The sequence below is a fragment of the Numenius arquata genome, chromosome 15 (genome assembly GCF_964106895.1).
Source record: "Numenius arquata chromosome 15, bNumArq3.hap1.1, whole genome shotgun sequence".
NCBI classification, from domain to species: Eukaryota; Metazoa; Chordata; class Aves; order Charadriiformes; family Scolopacidae; genus Numenius; species Numenius arquata.
The window spans coordinates 6,072,288-6,089,626 of record NC_133590.1 but is presented as its reverse complement, the minus strand read 5'-3'; positions in this window follow the sequence as shown (position 1 = coordinate 6,089,626).

Sequence of the window (17,339 nt, the reverse complement as noted above, 5' to 3'; positions counted from 1 at the left end):
GCTCCATTATTCCTGCACTGCCTGATGTCTGAGGCTGTGGACTACTGAGGGACTACTGGAACCAAGCTGCCCTCTCAGCAGATGTTGAATCCTCTATTTCCAGTATTTACCTTGGCAGCATTTGGGGCCTGAGGAAGAAATGGGGGTAGAGACCCACAGCCAAGCTCCTCCATCACCAGGAGGGACCCCAAACAACCACGGGAAGGGAAAGGGCTGGGGCTCCCATGGCAGCACCACCGCTGTGGGGTTGGTACCACAGACCTGGGGGAAATGTCTAGCTCCTGCTGCTGCTTCTTCTTCCCCTGGAGACAGTTGTGAAGGGAGAGAAACAGGCCTCAGTGCTTAGTCTTGAGAAATGCATGTGCTTAGACCAATGCCTGTGCACAAGTGGGGAGGAGAAGTGGGGTTTGTGCCCTGGGAACTCCACAGGACCTGCAGCCCCAGCACACTTTAACTGCGTGCCTGCCCCCGCACCCCCCCCCCCCCCCCCTCCCCCCCCAGAGCTTGCATGGCTTTTCTGTCTTTCCTGAATGAACAGGGACCTTGAGGCTTTTGGGCCATTTGTCATTTTTTATGAACACACCAATTCACTTAAAATTCTCCCACACTATCTTCCTCTCGTCTCTCGCTCGGTCCATTTAGTTGATTGCCGCATACTCCTGTTAGTGCTCTGTTGGGCTGCTGATGTATGTTTAGTAACTCTCCATAGTAGACTAGTTCTAAAAAAATACAGTGTTAAGAATTTTTGACACAGGGAGCTGAAAAGCCACGGATACGTATTTCACAGCAAAGCCCTGCTCCTGGCCTCCAGCCCTCTCACTGATATTGCATGGAGGGATTGACAATAGAAATTTTTGGCCCATGTCCCTGCATTAAAGTTAGTTAAACAGGGTTGGGTGTTTGGTTGTTGGTTTTTTTCCCCCCAGTTAATGATCGTTTGGCAATCGTGCTTTGTGATGATTGGAGCAGCTCTGTGTATAATAGATGTACTCAGGTAATTACCTTGTCTGTTTAAAAAGGCCTCACGGACAAATAAATTTCCCTTTCTCGTTTTTTTTTCCCCTTTCTGAGAGGAGGGGAGGAGAGGAACGCTGAACAAACGGTGTGTGTATTCTGAAAGAGCCCTGACATGTATCACACACAGAGGAGCAGGTCTGGCTCGCTCTCCCACGCTACAGCGGCGTGGTCAGACCTCGGCTTCCCACCCTGCAGCACCTTCACGCTACAACTGCGCTAAGTAATAGCAAAATCTTTTAATGGGTTACGCTTGGTGCTTTCATGATGCGAAGCCGTCAGGCTCCATTTCCTTCCCACACATACCATGCTGTTTTACAGCTTTCTTATGCCTTGGTTGAGAAAAAGCTTCCTCTCGCTTTCAGCTCCGGCTGGAGAACTATTTTATCTCTCCCTCCTGGCTATCCCTTGCACAGGGAGGCTTGGCCGGCAGCTCCCTGCTGGCATAGGGGCAGCCCCATAGCGTTGGGGGGGGGATGTGACCACCTGCAGTGAGAAATGCTCTTGGCTGGGACTTGGCCCGGGGTCGTCGGGGAGGCGAGCACAAAGGTCTGGGTCTGCAGGCACTAAACGGGGTCAAGCTGTAGGCTGCTCCTGCTGAAATGATTGCTCTGCTGGTGGCGGAGGGAAATTGCTCCAGCTCAGGTTTAAAAGCAAGAAAGCTCCTTACAGCCGTGGGAAGGAGTGAGTGTCTCATTCGCAGAGGTTTCCTTTGAAAGGGCCGACCTCCACTGGCAGGGGCTCAGATCTGGTCACATTCCTACTGCTTGGGTTAAAGGCACTGCTGAACGACAGCAGTAGTTATCCACAGAGGATGGTTTACTACAGCATCTCCTGTGTCTTGTACCTATGGCACCATACACGTGGACTGCCAAGGGAGTAAATCAACCACAACAACTTCCACTAATTAATGTAAGGCCGTTCTACATACAAAATAATGCCACATCCAAAATTTTACATCTGATGCTAGAAGGAATTGTTCATTGGGTTTTCTTTGCTTATGATTAAATTTCTAGTCTTGAAGTCTCCTTAGGATAAGGAACAATTATGAGAGGTCATTTGTCGAAGAGGGTTCATGCATATGATTAATTTATTGCACTTCAACAATTTACCATGGATCAGCTGGGAGATGAAGACTGTCTGTTCAGTGTCCCTAGCCCTAGGCATATATATGGGGCTAGGCTAATGTATATTTACATAACAATATATTTCTATAGGATGAATTTTCAAAACAGTAGTGAAAAAGCCAGACATTTTCATGGAATTGCTCAAATTTTTGGGAAGCCTTTGCTATCACTGTACTTCTACTGTGTTACAGAGCTCAAACTGTAACCTGGCAATATTTCCTAAAGGTGGTAGTACTGTTGTTTAAAATAATCTTCCCTGGAAGATGCTTTTCAAACCATATCTTATTAGCAGATAAGGTTTTGCCCCCAGCTGTCAAATATTTCACCCTTGGTTTCGTGAACTCTCCATCCAGAGAAATTCTTGGTCATTTATAGAGTATAAATGTTGCCTTTGATCCAATTAATTTTGTTCTCCTAAATGCTACCAGGTCTCAGTACTCTTCTCATACTGTCTAATACTTAAGAATTTCTTCTCATTTCACTGACTTTATTGTGATTTTTCTTCTTTCTTATGTATCAGTTGTACTGCAATGCCTCGTGTCTTCTTGTATAGGGTCACTCTGGGAGAGTTCTGCAGTAAATGAGCAAAGACATTGCCAGTACAGCCCTGCTAAATTCACAGAAGTTTTGGAGAACTTCCTAACCTTGTGTCCAACTCAATTGACTTCAAGGAATTCCTGTGGTTCTTTGATTTTACGAGTCCATTCATTGTTTCCAAGACCGTTTACAGAAGAGGAAATTTTAGCCCGTATACGTACACACACATATGTATGCACACACACTCACACAAATTTTCTACACATATAGTGTTTCAGATTGACTGGAAAAATGACAGGTTAAGTTGGAAATGCCAGTCCCTCAGATATTTGATTGGTATACCAAGTTACACCATGTCCTTTTAAAACTTGTATTCTTTATAGACATGATGAATATTCCATTTATCACCTGGTGTGCAGACAGTTCACCAGACCTGTCTTGCAAACTGTGAGAGCATTGTGTGGAGCCTGATAAACCAGCAATGTTGTCCTCTCATCGCGGATGCCCCATTCGACCTTCTCGGGTCACGGCAGCCCTTGAAGCTGCCAGGATGGCCAGGAGCCACTGGACCGTTCATTCAGTGTGGACTTAGAGCCATAGTGATGTTGAGGAATGAGTGAGATTATGAATTTTTAGCAGATATTTTATTGCTCTTATATATTTATATCACAGCAATGACTAAATACCCCTTAGTACTGGGAGATGGCCTAAACAATTTACATTCTAATAAGCAAAACAGAGAAAAGGAAATATGGTTATGCATCTTTTACAGATGGTGAACTTACTCATATTAAGTTTAAGTGTCCTTTCCAATATCATGCAGAAAGTGAATAATGAACAAGCAGTAAACCAAGATATCCAGAGTCCCAGGCTGGAATTTTAATCACAAGATCATCTTTCCTGGACTGGTTTGTCCCCAGAGGTAAGAAACTTTTGCTTGAACATTTAGACGGCTCAGGGCAAATTTTTCCTAGTTGTCACTCTATAAAGGGAAGGATTTACACACAAGGGCTTCCCTTGTATAGTGAGGTGGCTTGCATGGGAAGAAGAATATCAGCCTAGGAGTTCTTGCATTATCCTCCCTGAATTTGTCATACAGGAAAAGGAAAGAAATCTCTCAGCTCCGCAGGGTTTGCCTCTCCATAGTAAGGATTAAAAAAGCAGCAGTGTTGGGTCCTTATAAATTGCTGAGGCTTCATCTGTTGGACCTGCCTGCAGCCCTGCAGGGTGGGAAGACCTGGCCTGAGGGTTGCACATAAAATTGCCACTGGGGCTCATGATCTCCAGTCTGTCTTTCTGCAGGTCCCCAAGCTACTATTGTTCTACTCATCTTCCCTGTGCAAAAGTACCTATACTTCTCAGTAGAAAAGTACTTACCCCTGCTTTAAACCAAGATGTTAATTTCAACTGGTACTGAAATGTCATCAATGAAACATGAGTTAGAAGATAACTGTTAGAGAGGTTATCCTGTAATTGTCCATTTCACCTTCCTCATAAATGACCATTACTGGATATGGTAAAAGCCAGGTAGGCTCTCTTGCCATCTTGGCTCCCTTTGCCTTGTCCCCTTCAGCAACCAGGGGAGTAAAGTGAGACATCTTCATTCACTAACGCGGAATAGGATGGGGAAGCCTCAGGTAAAAGCCATTTTGGGCTCAAAACAGCTGTACCTTTGCAAGCAGGACTGTAAGATGTGTGTCATCTTCTTTTGAACTTCTCCTGACCTAAGTGGGAATCAATTTAAAGCGTTGTAAGGACTTTTTTACTGGCCCTCCAACAGTGCTCATACTAGTTTTTATTATGAAATAACTTTACACCATTTCTGAGTTGACTGGAATTAGGACAGGACACCCCGTGGGAAGGTGTTAGGGTTTGATCCCGACTGGCGAAATAAACTTCCATGTCCTGCAGGGTCAGAAATCACTTGCATAAAAAGTGCTGCTCAGGGCTTTCAGCCCTTCTCTTTGGGCTGAAAGGCCAAGAAAAAGAACGCATGCATGTGTGTGCGTGGGAGGCTGAGAGAACTTAGCAGGGGCAGGGTTACCTGTCGTGGTAATGACTGCCAAGGACTTTCTTGCCAGGGCAGTCACCAGCTCTTGCTCAGTCGAGTCAGTAAAGATTGCTCAGGTGACAGTGGCCGTTTCGTGCTGTAGGAAATGAATGCTTCCCTGTTTATTGCTCTTCCTTTTTTATGAAGCAGAAGCCAGGTCAATTAGTTGGAGAAGGCCGGCAGCCTGCTGGGAAATCTGCAAAGCTAAAAACAGTGTTAAGAGAATACTTAGATAAATTGCTGAATCCGCACTCATTAACACATAATAAAAATGCTTAAGCATGAGTTTGGGCATGATAAGCTTAAGGGACTTGTTAAATAACGTAAACTCTAGGATTTCACAAGCGCTCTCTCTCTGGAACAAAGATCACTATGAAGATACCAAGAAGACAATATTATTAATGTTCATTTGTTCCTTAGTCTAGCTTGTATTGGTCAGACTATTTCTTGAAATGAAAAAGAGCAAGAAATTTCAGGACCTTTTGATTTATATTTTTCACAATTCAGAGGCTCAACATTGATTTTCCAAAGTAAAATTTTGTCTTTTGAAGCAAAGTATGTGAACAAAAAGAGAGAAACCACGGTCAGGATTTGCAAAAGGTCTTTTAAGGACATCATAGAGCTAATGACAGGCTCAATGGTTTTCAATTTCCAGTGCAATTTTGCAGATTGAGAAAATATGAATAGTTCAGAAGTCCCTGGATTATTGCATTATTATTTCACCTAATGCAAATCCAAGACCTCTCTAAGCCTCTTCTATCCCTTTCCTCAATAAACAGGAAAAACAGAGAGGGGTAGTCTGAGATCTGTGGTTATGAGCAGATGCAGAACAGCAGGGCTGGAAATTAGGTGGCTCTGTTAGCACAAGGTTGTGTCCAGTGCAATAAGCCTGTTCTTTTTCTCTTTTTCCTGGGAAAGGATATCGTCTTCTGACTACGAGCGAGTGGATCAGTGCATCATTGTCCTGGACACTTACAGGTGAAATGGTCGACCTGCTGCTGTATTTCCTAGGGATGAGTTGACCACTGTGGCGTTGCCTGAGTTGACCAGTCCCAGAAGGGGGCTGGTAACCACGCTAGTTTGTTTTCAGACCAGCAGATGCACTGATGAGGCATTCACTGGATTAAAGATAAAGCAGGAGAGGACCAGTAAGGACAGCACATAGGGAATGTTTACAGGCCCAGCTGACCCCTTAACATTAGCTTCTAGCTTCCTGGCAATGTTGCTTTGCACATATGTTTTAAGACTATTAAAAAAAAAAAAAAGCTGTGAAAAAGAAGGGTTTCTAAGACGATAAGAAGAGACAGCAGAACTTCTTTTCTGAAATACAGTGAAACAGCTTCAAAGCATAATGAAACAGCAAATAGGTTTGTGCATATCTTCCAGGATTAACTAATGTTCTTTTGTATGCTCATTTCTCTCTCAGTCTCACCTCTACGACTTAGATGATGATACAAGATCTCATCAGGAAAGAGGATCACACAGCTGTTGGAAGTCGCCATAAGTATCTCTTCACTGCCGTAGATTATAGTTCTGGAAGCAGAAATATAGTGTAACAGGTGTGTGCCTTCATTTTTATCTTCAAAATAAAGAAAACATTTATGGAGTAATATTTACAGGCTTGCAATTTTACTTTATTTCAGCTACCTGCAATATAGGAAAAACCCTCTGCCCTCTCTGGTATGCACAAGGAGTGATGATGTGCCTGCTCATGATCAGGAGAGACATTTGTCTGTTTTATTTCCCAATAAGCTCATAAAATAGCAAATATTTTGGTCTGCCTGCTATGTCTCTATGTAAAGACATGTGCGTGTATTTGTTTTTAGAGCTGAGTGAGTAATTGGAAACAAATCATTTATTTAACATGTTTTCCTTCAGCTGAATCTACAAAGAAATGCAGTGTAATTGGGAAAGCAGCTATGTGTCTCTCAATGCAAAGAGCTTTTGAGTAGGATTGATATGAAAGTTTCCAACAAGTCATTTCTGAAAAAAAAGGTCTTTCTTCATTAAAAATCAGGGAAAAGAAATGTGTTTTCTGTTTTTCTTCTGTTCAAGAATTTATATTTTTTTTTAAATTAATTTAGTGATTTATTGAAAAATGTATCAGGGACAGAGGAGTGGGAAGCATCTTTTCCAAAACAATTCATTTTCAAAGGTTGGGGCAAGGATCTCTTGCACCAAAGAAGAGGAGACCCAACTCCATAATGAAACCCAGGAAGGCCTGGAATTTCTGGGAGTCTAGGACCGGATTTGGATCTCTGCAGTGCAGTTAATGACCTGCCAGCCCCACGACAGAGATCTTCACACATGTATGGTGGGGATGTGACATTTGTGACACCTCCCTAAATACCAAATTGATTATAGAGCTGAGAGGAATATATTTGAAAAGAAGTCACCTTGTATCATTCGTGCCTAATGACACACCAAAGCCCGCTATTTGTTGCAGCTCTTCTCGGCTCTGGTGGATCATTTTATGCTGGGAATTAAAACCCACACCAACAAATATCTGCTGTTCTTTGATAATAGGGCCACTCTACTCTTTCACCGCCAAAAGCTGCTGCAGGAACCATCGACTGTGTCGTCTTATCGAGACATTAAATGTGGAACTCCACAGTAATTGCACAGGCAAAATGTGATTGCTAAATCAGTATCTCTCCTTGTTTTGAGCTTCCCTTGTGTTGCCTTTACCTGGTCATAGTCCTTCTCATATAAATGGAATCAGTTTGTTACAGCAGGACAAAATACATATTCATATATTTAGGAAGTAGCTTAGCACTGAGTGTGTTTTCTGCATCTCCCTGAAAGTTAATGGCCATGAACTACATTGTCTGAAAAATTTATTTGGAGCGATGATTATGATAATGTCTCTTGGGGTGCATTTATCATTCATGCTTCTGAAGTGAGTTCTGTGGAAAACAAAGGTTGACATATCTGTTTCCCTGTTCAATTAGCAGCATTAGCTGCTCTTAAAATATTAATCTTCCAAGCTAAGTTGCAAAAGAATTTGTGGAAAGAAGACAGCCTGGGGCTAGAGGGAATCAGGAATGCAAGATCTCTTTGCAATGGTGCTATAATCCAGAATGAAAACATTTTTAACAATAAGTATGCTGCAGTTATTTGATACCTCTTGTCTTGGGATTACAAAGCATCTCACAAGCCTCAAACCAGTGCTCATGTTCTGCTTAATGTTACAAGGCCAAATAGAGACAAATGATTGATTCCAGATGGTTGAGAGGAACAGAGGAGCTGAAGAGAGTAGAGTCTGGTCATCTTCTTCATCGAACTCACATTTCTTGCACTCCCTGGTCTATTTATTACTTGAAAATATGCCTGCTTCCTCATTTAGTCATAACCTGTTCTTTATCCTTTCCACATGTGGGACTTTCAGGCCAGCTATTCAGTTGACTTTCCAGAGGATATTTGGGTACGATGGCCCCCTGCGTGGTTGCCCACATCTGGGACATCAAATATAAAGTTTGTTTCTCAGGGCGTTGGGCACTTTGAAAATCAGATTACTTATTTTTAAGACCAAATCTAGAAGCACGTTGCCTGTATTAACACTGCTATGAATGAGTTTCACTATCTTAGGCATTGCTTGAATATAACCTGTGAGACCCAGATTGTAGGAGCTACAGTTTACTTGGAGACACACAATCAGCTGGTGGGTGGCAGTGATGTTATGTGATTCATGTCTTCTGAATCCCCATGCTCGTGTCTTCTGTATGTGTATCTCCACTACAGGAACCACTGGCAGCGGCACCCTAAGCATCTGAAGACTCGTACCAAAATCAAGACGCAAGTGCTGGACTTTGGGCACCATTCTTTGGTTTTGTTTGGTGGAAGCATGGCAACACTTACACTCCAGATGTGCTGAAAACAATGTCTCAGTGCTGACCCAGATGGTCCCTTTGTCTCCCTATATTCCTCCGTCTTTTATCTGTTGTCTTACCAAGGAAAGTGCTGAGGGCAAGAAACACTTTTTGATTCTGCATTTGCAAATGATCCAATGAGGGCATGGCTTATGAATGAGCCCTCAAGGCACTGCTGCAGTAACATAAGTGATAAATAACAATAATTATGGTAATAACGGAGATGGCATCTATTAGCAGAGATGCTAATAGAGTTCTAATAAGAATCACAACTGGATGATGCCTTTTAATCAGAATTAATAATGTGTGTTGAAATATGGCTTGAAATATGTTGAAAACAGGATGCTGTGGATTCAGCAGCTGGGTACCTAGCAGAATCTCAAACCTTTCTCTGAGTAAGTTCAGGCAACTAGTTAGAATATAGATAAGGAAATTATTTAAAGCTGCACCTTCCTTTAGGGGAAACACTTATCTGTCTGTCTGTCTATCTATCTATCTCTTTATAATTTGAGTGTTACAATGGGCATGTGATTGCACTATTTGCCATTAGGGACTGCTTTGGTTTCAACTGGGAAGAGTTAATTTTCTTTCTAGTGATTGCTGTAAAAGGAATGTCAATAATTCCTATTGGTTTAGTTGTTGCTAGGCAGGGTTTATACTTTTCAAGGACTCTTTTCAGCTTCCCATAGAAGCTGAGAAGGAGCATAGACAGAACAATGGAATGGCAAATGAAATATTCCGTACCATAGATGTCATGCTCAGTATGTAAACGGGGGTTGGCCATGGAAGAAAATCCATGATCACTGCTTGGGAGAGTGAGAATTCACCAATTTACTGGGTGGTGAGATTGACTTGTGTCATTATTATTATTATTATTATTATTAATAATAATTATTATTGTTATTTTAATTTTCTGTTATTCTATCTGTGGAAGTGTTTTTATCTCAACCCATAAGTTTTTTTTCTTTTCCCTTTCCTCTTCTCTTCTCTTCTCTTCTCTTCTCTTCTCTTCTCTTCTCTTCTCTTCTCTTCTCTTCTCTTCTCTTCTCTTCTCTTCTCTTCTCTTCTCTTCTCTTCTTTCTCCTCTTCTCTTCTCCCTGCCCTTCTGGAGGGAAGGGGCAGAACTGCGCGAGCAGCTATGTGATTCTAGCTGCTGGCTGGAGTTAAAACATGACAGGGCCATTGGAAGATGCTAATATATGTGACACTTTTCTGAATTTGTATGTGTTTAAAGCATGAAATATCTAGGCATGTTACCACAGTGTTATCCTCCTCTTAAATACCCAAACACCGGTTGCCCTGAAAGCGCTGCTGACAGAAGCCATGCACTAAGAAGGATAATAGTCAAGATCTTCTGTGTCAAAGCAATCACCTCTAGTTAGTAAAAAAATAGTAGTAATAAATACAAAACCCCATTTTACCACAAGCTGACCTCCATCTCATCACTTGGTACAAGGCTAGGGAAATAAAAGAAGCATTTGTTTTGTTCCAAAATCTCCAGTATTGTGTGAAAATGTACATTCAAGCTCTCTTTGGGGAGAGTGCCCTACCAGCTCCTCCCTCTTCATATAAAAGGGAGTGCAACTCCATCTTCACCCATCCTAGAAAAACTATTTCTGTGTGGTGCCTTTCAGAGCTGGTGTCTGCTGGGGACATTAGCAAGGTCAGAAGGACTCCTGGCTCTCACTGCCTTTGGAGTCCCTGTTCATATGTGGGTATCCGTGGGACAGTACCTGTGGTGGACCTAGGTGTCCTATCACTGAGAGCTGGGAGCAGGGATCTGTCTAGGAGGTGCTCTCTTCACTTCATGGTGCACATCCCTGGTCTCTGTGCTGATGGCTGTGGCCACCCCTTCATTCAGGCACAGATGAGCCATCTGTGTTCCCAGGGACTTGCTGCCTCCCACACTGGGAGCTCTTCTCAGTGCCGAAGAGTAGAAGCTGGTGAATGTGGGTCCTGCTGCAGGGGATGATGCTCGCTGGGATACGTGGTGCTGGAACGGTTGGAGAAAGGATTCGTAGTTCAAAAGCAGTCATTGATGAAAGAACTGGCTTCAGCAGTCACCATGAGTTTCCTGGAAGTTGAGGATTTCAGGGAATCAAGGACAGCCCAAAAGTAATGATTAAGTGTCTTTCCCTGGTGGACAGATCTTCACAGTTCATCTGGAAAGGTCTAAGAGGAAGGCACATGGCTTGAAAGAAGAGGGCACTACCTCACGGCAGTATGAGAGTCAAGATTTTATGTGTTTTCTGAATTTCACTGCTCACTCACTCTAGTAGCCTCTCAGCACCACACATCGCTGTTGTGCAATTCCATTAAACAGCAGTATCAGCGTCAGTGGAAGGTGACAGAGAAGTGACTGCCCATGATTGATTCACCCTTCCCTCCTCGGGGTTCCATCTCCTGGTCTTGAATGCAGAACACAAGGATGAAGCAACAATTGCTCCTCCTATCCTTTGCCAGTTGGGCTATCCATGCAGTAGCTTCTGGTCTCGCGTAGGGCTTCCCTCAGTACGGAGACTGTGTCATCGATGGATCGCAATGCGTCTCCACCGTGTCTCTGCTAATGAGCGTTCATGAGTTTCTTGATGTAAATCTCCTTGCATCCCTCCTTAATGATACTGAGTTTGTTATGATCATTGTTCTTCTGACATCCCATCTATTATGGCACCATTTATTTAGCGAGGGTTTTTTTTTTTAAAAAAAAAAAAAAGAAAATAATTATTCCACTCTCTTCTTGTTCCAGATGGCTTCTATAATTAGTTTATTACTTTTGCAGATGTTGTATGAAAACTGCAGGATGTGAGCCAACAATGGGGAGATGAAGCTAATGAAAGTGAGTTTTCAGTTGATTATTCACAATGTGGAAATAAATATATTCTGTGTGTCAACTAAGTGCAATGCAGAATGCAAAGCATGTAGCTGGAGCATTTGATTCCAAATGGTGTTGTATCAAAGCCTCTGGCTTCAGGTCAGATTCTTGTCCCCTGCTTCTATGGGCAGGAGTCAGAGAGTCTTTTCTGACCAAAAGACTAGGGTATCATGGTCAAAAGTAGGACTGCAGAGTCCCCTTTCAAATCCCTAAATGCTAAATCTTTTTCAGCCTTACCTGGATCCTTTCTCTCCCAGCTCCAGTCCCCAGAAAGGAGGATGTTCCTGTTTGGTTTTCATGTCTACTTTCTTATACTTCACTGGTTTTTACAGCAGCCGCACCACAGACACAGACCCCCTGCCCCCCGTTCATATGGTAATGAGATGATCACACATTCACTAATTTTCTGGGATGGCAGTTATTTCATTAAGGGCAATTATTCTTTCCCCTTTTGGATTTAGATTGCAATTTAAAAAAAAAAAGAAAAAAAAAAAGAGACTTGAGAGAACCTCCCTTGCATTGGAAAACAGTGTTTCCCTCTGAAGAATGCCAGTACCCATTTATAAGCCCTCCTGGATAGGTTTCAATGTTAATATCCTTGGCTGAAAATGCTTGGTGATTAATAGCATTGACTGGCTAGTTAAATACATGATCAACCTGGGAGCAGTCATGCTTCTCAAGTAACAACAGTAATTGACAGAATGTTCAGCAAATAAAACTAGCTTAATGCTGTACTAATATATAATTAAAATACCTGTAACTCTTCCCCCCACTGGGGATACAGTGCTGCCACAGAAATGCCAAGTGTTTCAGTTTAAAAAAAAAGGCATCCGATTTAAAAAGCCTGATTTTTCTTTTTGAAGCCGCCCTCCTCCTCCACTCCATAAATAGCCATAGTGGTAATTTTGTATTCAGAGGTGCCAGTGAACACAAGACCATTTCAGTTTACAGTTGCTCCCACACATCGCGCCTGCAAACAGGAGGCGATGTATATTTAAAGAGCTGCTCATTGGCGTCCTCCCTTTCTGCCTGAAACGTATCCCACCTACAGCCTGGGGACATGAATTATTTACTGCCATACAAAAAGCCAGGGCATTTAGCGATGACACCCTGGTGGTGTGAGTGGAGGGCAGAACATTCAGCCTCTCATGTGCAGCTTCTCCCCCTCCTGCTGGGCCGGTCCATGCTGGCCAGCCCAGGGCTGAGCATCCTGGAGGGTCCTGTGCAACCTGTCAGTGCTCTGCAGTGCAGGGATCCTCCTGCTCGTATGCAAGGCATCGGATTCATATTCTTCAAACTTATTTCCCAGCTTTTAATCTTCCCTCGTCCCCTCTTCTGGCACATCCTAGAAGGGATTTACTGGCAGTGCGCATTCAAATGTAGCACACGTCTTGAGCTTCGAGTGCTCTGCAGCGTCATGGTCCAGATCTTTCACCGTCCCTGAAATCAGGAGGGGAGGGGAGACATTGACCCTATGTCTGTGCATCACACTGAGCTGCCAGACACAGCTAGAAAACAAAGCAGTGTGATAATCTCCTTTCCATTGGCAACACATCTTCAGTTATAACAGAATTACGATGTGTAGTTCCTCCAGCTTTGCTGGCACTGCAGCAGGTATTAATCAATGTGTGCTATCCATCGAACTATTTGTTTTACCCAGATATGTTATTAACCTCCTTTCCATCAATCCAGTGAGGGCCAGAACTGTTTGGAAGTATGTGTGTGTTCACTGCTTTTACAGAGGGTATAGTAAAAAAATTAAAACTCCATAAAGCATCAGGTCAGGTTTGCACCAGTATAATTCTTCTGCAGCTGGTGGAAAGGCCAAAGGAGGGCTGGAGCCCAGCCCTTCCCTCTGCTCTAAATATAGAGCAGAGCTCAATTTTGGAGCTCTGTTAGAGCAAGAAAAAAAAAGAGAAGAAATTAAAATAATTGCCTTCATTAATTAAGGTAGCTTATAGGACAAAACCACAACTAGAATGAAAGCAATGATAACACAGGGCTACCAATAGCAATGTTTTGTAGGATGGAAGTTGGCAGAGCAAGCAGGAGCAAGAAACGGGAGCATCAGAAATCTCAATGCTGTACAAAAATATAATAAAACATGAGTCCTGTCCTAAAGACCTAATCCTTGGATAGAAAAAGAGGGATTTCTCTCATATTTTTTCAAATTGGGAGACACGATTAGGATCAAGCGACTTTTTAGAAGTTAGAGTGTACAGGATGCCCACGACTTATCTCCAAGTGCTGGGAATTTTCTGGCTTTTTTAGAAGATTAGCCACCTCTTTCTCTGGAATTAGAAACAGGCTCTAAAAGAAAAAGCTATCAGCTCTTTAACTGAAGACTACTGGGAAGACTGGGATAGATACAATGAAGATAAATTGCTGAAATAATAGAAGGTGAGAAATTTGATTGATTTTATACAGTGACCAGTTCACTGAGAATTCAGGTTACTGTTAGATCCTTGTACTGCAGAATAAATGAAAAAGTTTTTATTTATATGTATATGTACACAAGGATATTCAATTCAATCAAAATTAGAAAATATTCTCTGCTTTACAGCAATTCCTGTCTCAAAACAACTCTCTTCCCCTCTTTTTATTATCATCATTCTCTGGCTGCCACTTGGACGCGTTGTGCAGCAGCGTTGCAGAGCTGACATCTGTCGTGATGCATCTATTCTTATAAATAGGCCTATCTCTAGTACCAGGCTGTGCCTTTTTTCTCATATCGTTGTTCTGTTGTTGCTTTACGCTGTTTTTAAGTAAGCAAAGGGCAAAAAAACCCCCAAAAGTCATCAAGAAACTTTGCAGTCAATTTGCAAAGTGTTACATTAGTACGAGCGAGCTGGTTTGGGTGGGGAGAGGTGCAGAGGATCTATTGCTGGAGATCCGGGTGTGAGACAGATGTTGAAGCGCTTTTCATCTCAGGGAATTTTTCTTCATGATCCAAATCAAAATCAGTAGGGCAGAAAAGCCATAGCAGGGCATCATACCCAGACACTGTTTCAGCAACACCTTTCATGAGCTCAGAATGTGGTTTAGGTTGTTTAGACTTTCCTGCTGCGGATCTAATGCTTCCTAGCTCTCATCCCAGTCCAGAGACATTGCTTTTAAATAGCCCTCCGGAGTTGTTTTATTGACAATCTTCCCAGGCTGACAGATCTTTCGTGCACTTGAACTGGGCTGACACACCGATCTGTTCATTTGTATCCATGTTCTCGTTCAGATCTTAGTGAAAATTGATTCTTTAGCATTCCCATGTGCTGGCAGCAGAGACCTTTCACTTGCCACCATCATCCAGATGAGGAATCATCCCAGAGTGATCTGCTGTAGGCATCTGTGGAACAGTTGCGAGCTTGAGAACAAATTAAAAACATGTTGGGAGGTGAAAATAGCAGGGGTCATCACTGTCTGACAAGCTGTGGAAGTTTAATCTGAAAATTCTCCTGTTGGCTCAGTATCACCTCACTGATGAAATCTGGTGTATGGTGTATAAAGGGTTGGTGCCAAGCAATCCTTTTCAATATCATTCCAGGCTCAGTGTACAGCCTTGCAAAATAGCTGATTTGCTAGCATTAGCTGTACCGTGCATCACCTCTTTTAGACAGACATTTCCTGCACTAAAATCCTTAGGATTTGCATTGAAGGTTCTTCAAGTGCCAGATGAGTTGATTATAAGGCAGATCCACAGCAAGTCATTAGCGATTTCAGTCTTGAATTAACTTAATGGTTGAATCACTTTTAATGGGAGAGAGGGAGCTTGGCTAACAGGTTAGGTCAAGGCTGATCCTAAACCTTGAGGAAAACTACACTCACATCTGAATTTCATGGCTTCAATATTGACTTTATGGGCCATATGATGGCCCCTATGATGCATCATTCTCTCTTTCGCATTGGACTTGTTCTACAGTTAATGGCTTAATGCTTTTGAGTTGGCACTTTTAGTATAGGGGATTGTATTTCTCTTCACATGGCTCATGAGCAGATAATCAGAGCACTGAAAAATACAGCTCATCTTCTACAGACATTATCTTTCTAAGAGAAAAAGATGGTGGCATGTTAAACTGCTTTTAGGGATATTCTCTTTTAATATGATATGGAGTCTTGTTAAAAGTGATCTACAAATCCAGTGGGCTGTTTTTAGGTTGAATAATTAACCTGATTAAAATGCCTACAAAATTTGTGAACAAGTGTGTCTCTGATCCTCAGCACAGGAAGGACATGGACCTGTTTGAACAAGTCCAGAGGAGGTCACGAAGATGATCAGAGGGCTGTAGCACCTCTCCGATGAGGACAGGCTGAGAAAGTTGGGGTTGTTCAGCCTGGAGAAGAGAAGGCTCCGGGGAGACTTTATAGCCTTCCCACACCTAAAGGGGGCTACAGGAAAGATGAGGAGGGACTCTTTATCGGGGAGTGTAGCAATAAGATGAGGGTAACAGTTTTAAATTGGAAGAGGGGAGATTTAGATTAGATATTAGGAAGAAATTCTTTACTCTGAGGGTGGTGAGACGCTGGCCCAGGTTTCCCAGAGAAGTTGTGGATGCCCCATCCCTGGAAGTGTTCAAGGCAAGGCTGGATGGAACTTTGAGCAACCTGCTCTAGTGGGAGGTGTCCCTGCCCATAGCAGGGGGTTGGAACTCGATGATCTTTAAGGTCCCTTCCAACCCAAACCATTCTATGGTCTATAACTATTATAAAAGGTTGGTGCATTGTGGTGCTTTTAGCATCACAAATGTGGGATCTCCATAAGATCTTCTGCTCAGATAGCAGACAGAGTTGAACCTTTCTATGAGGGGAAAGTCAGCAAACCAAAGTGACACAACCCTAAAGAGAAACCAAGGATAGAAATACCAACATGGTTTTCTACTGATCTGAATTCACCACATGAGGTGAACAAGCAAATGGAGGGACCTTAAGAAAAGGAGCCAGGTTCTGGTATTTGGGAATTATACATTTTGGCGCGGTTATTTTAGAACCTAGGAGAGGGATTCGGTCGTGGACCGATTAAAAGCTGAGGCTTGAAAATTGGTTAGTGTTATGTATAATTACTTTTCCAACAATATCAGGAAATTATTTAAATGCAAATTAAACTATGCTGCCAGAAGGTAGATGTATAGCACTGAATAGAGTTGTTTTAGAAAACAACGTAATTTTAGGAAAATTACCTCCCTGTCCTGAGAAAAAAAAACAATGCCTGGGGAATTAGTGGTACCAATAATGTTGCATCACTAAGATCAGTTAAACATTGTTATTCTCTAGGATTTAGGCTGCTATAAAACTCTTATAAAATGAGTAACAATGGTTGCATAAGTAAATCTGAAAGGAGACTTTTGAAGTGAAACAATTTCCCCAGCTTTCTTGTAAAACAAAGCAGATACCATTTAACACCAGCTGGTTGGGAGGGTGGGTGGAAAGTTGAGGAGGTTATAAAGTTTAAACTCCTCTCCTTTTGGTTCCCAAAATGAAAAGTTTTTTACATGCCAGCCAGATTTGTCTAACTCTGTAACAATACTGCAAAGCCGCTTGCCATTTTAATTGGGGGATTCACAGAAACCACCCAGGTCCCATACTGTGCCTCTCCAAGCCGCTTTGTGAAAGCCACAGGAGGTCCTTCTAGGACCTTCAAAGTAAGCAAAAGAAAAAAAAAACCACCTGAAAAAAGAAAATAAATTAACTCAGATTAATGTAGAGAGAATACCACAGTGTACTGGAGGTGAGGAATTAATTTGTTTGGCTTTCATGAAGGGACTGAACTCTATTGACTCTCCCGTCTGCCAGGCTTTCCTGCAGGACTCTTGCAGGCTGCACCACTGGTCCAGCGAGAGAGTTATGCTTGTTTGACGAGTCCAAGAATTTACAGTTTCTGT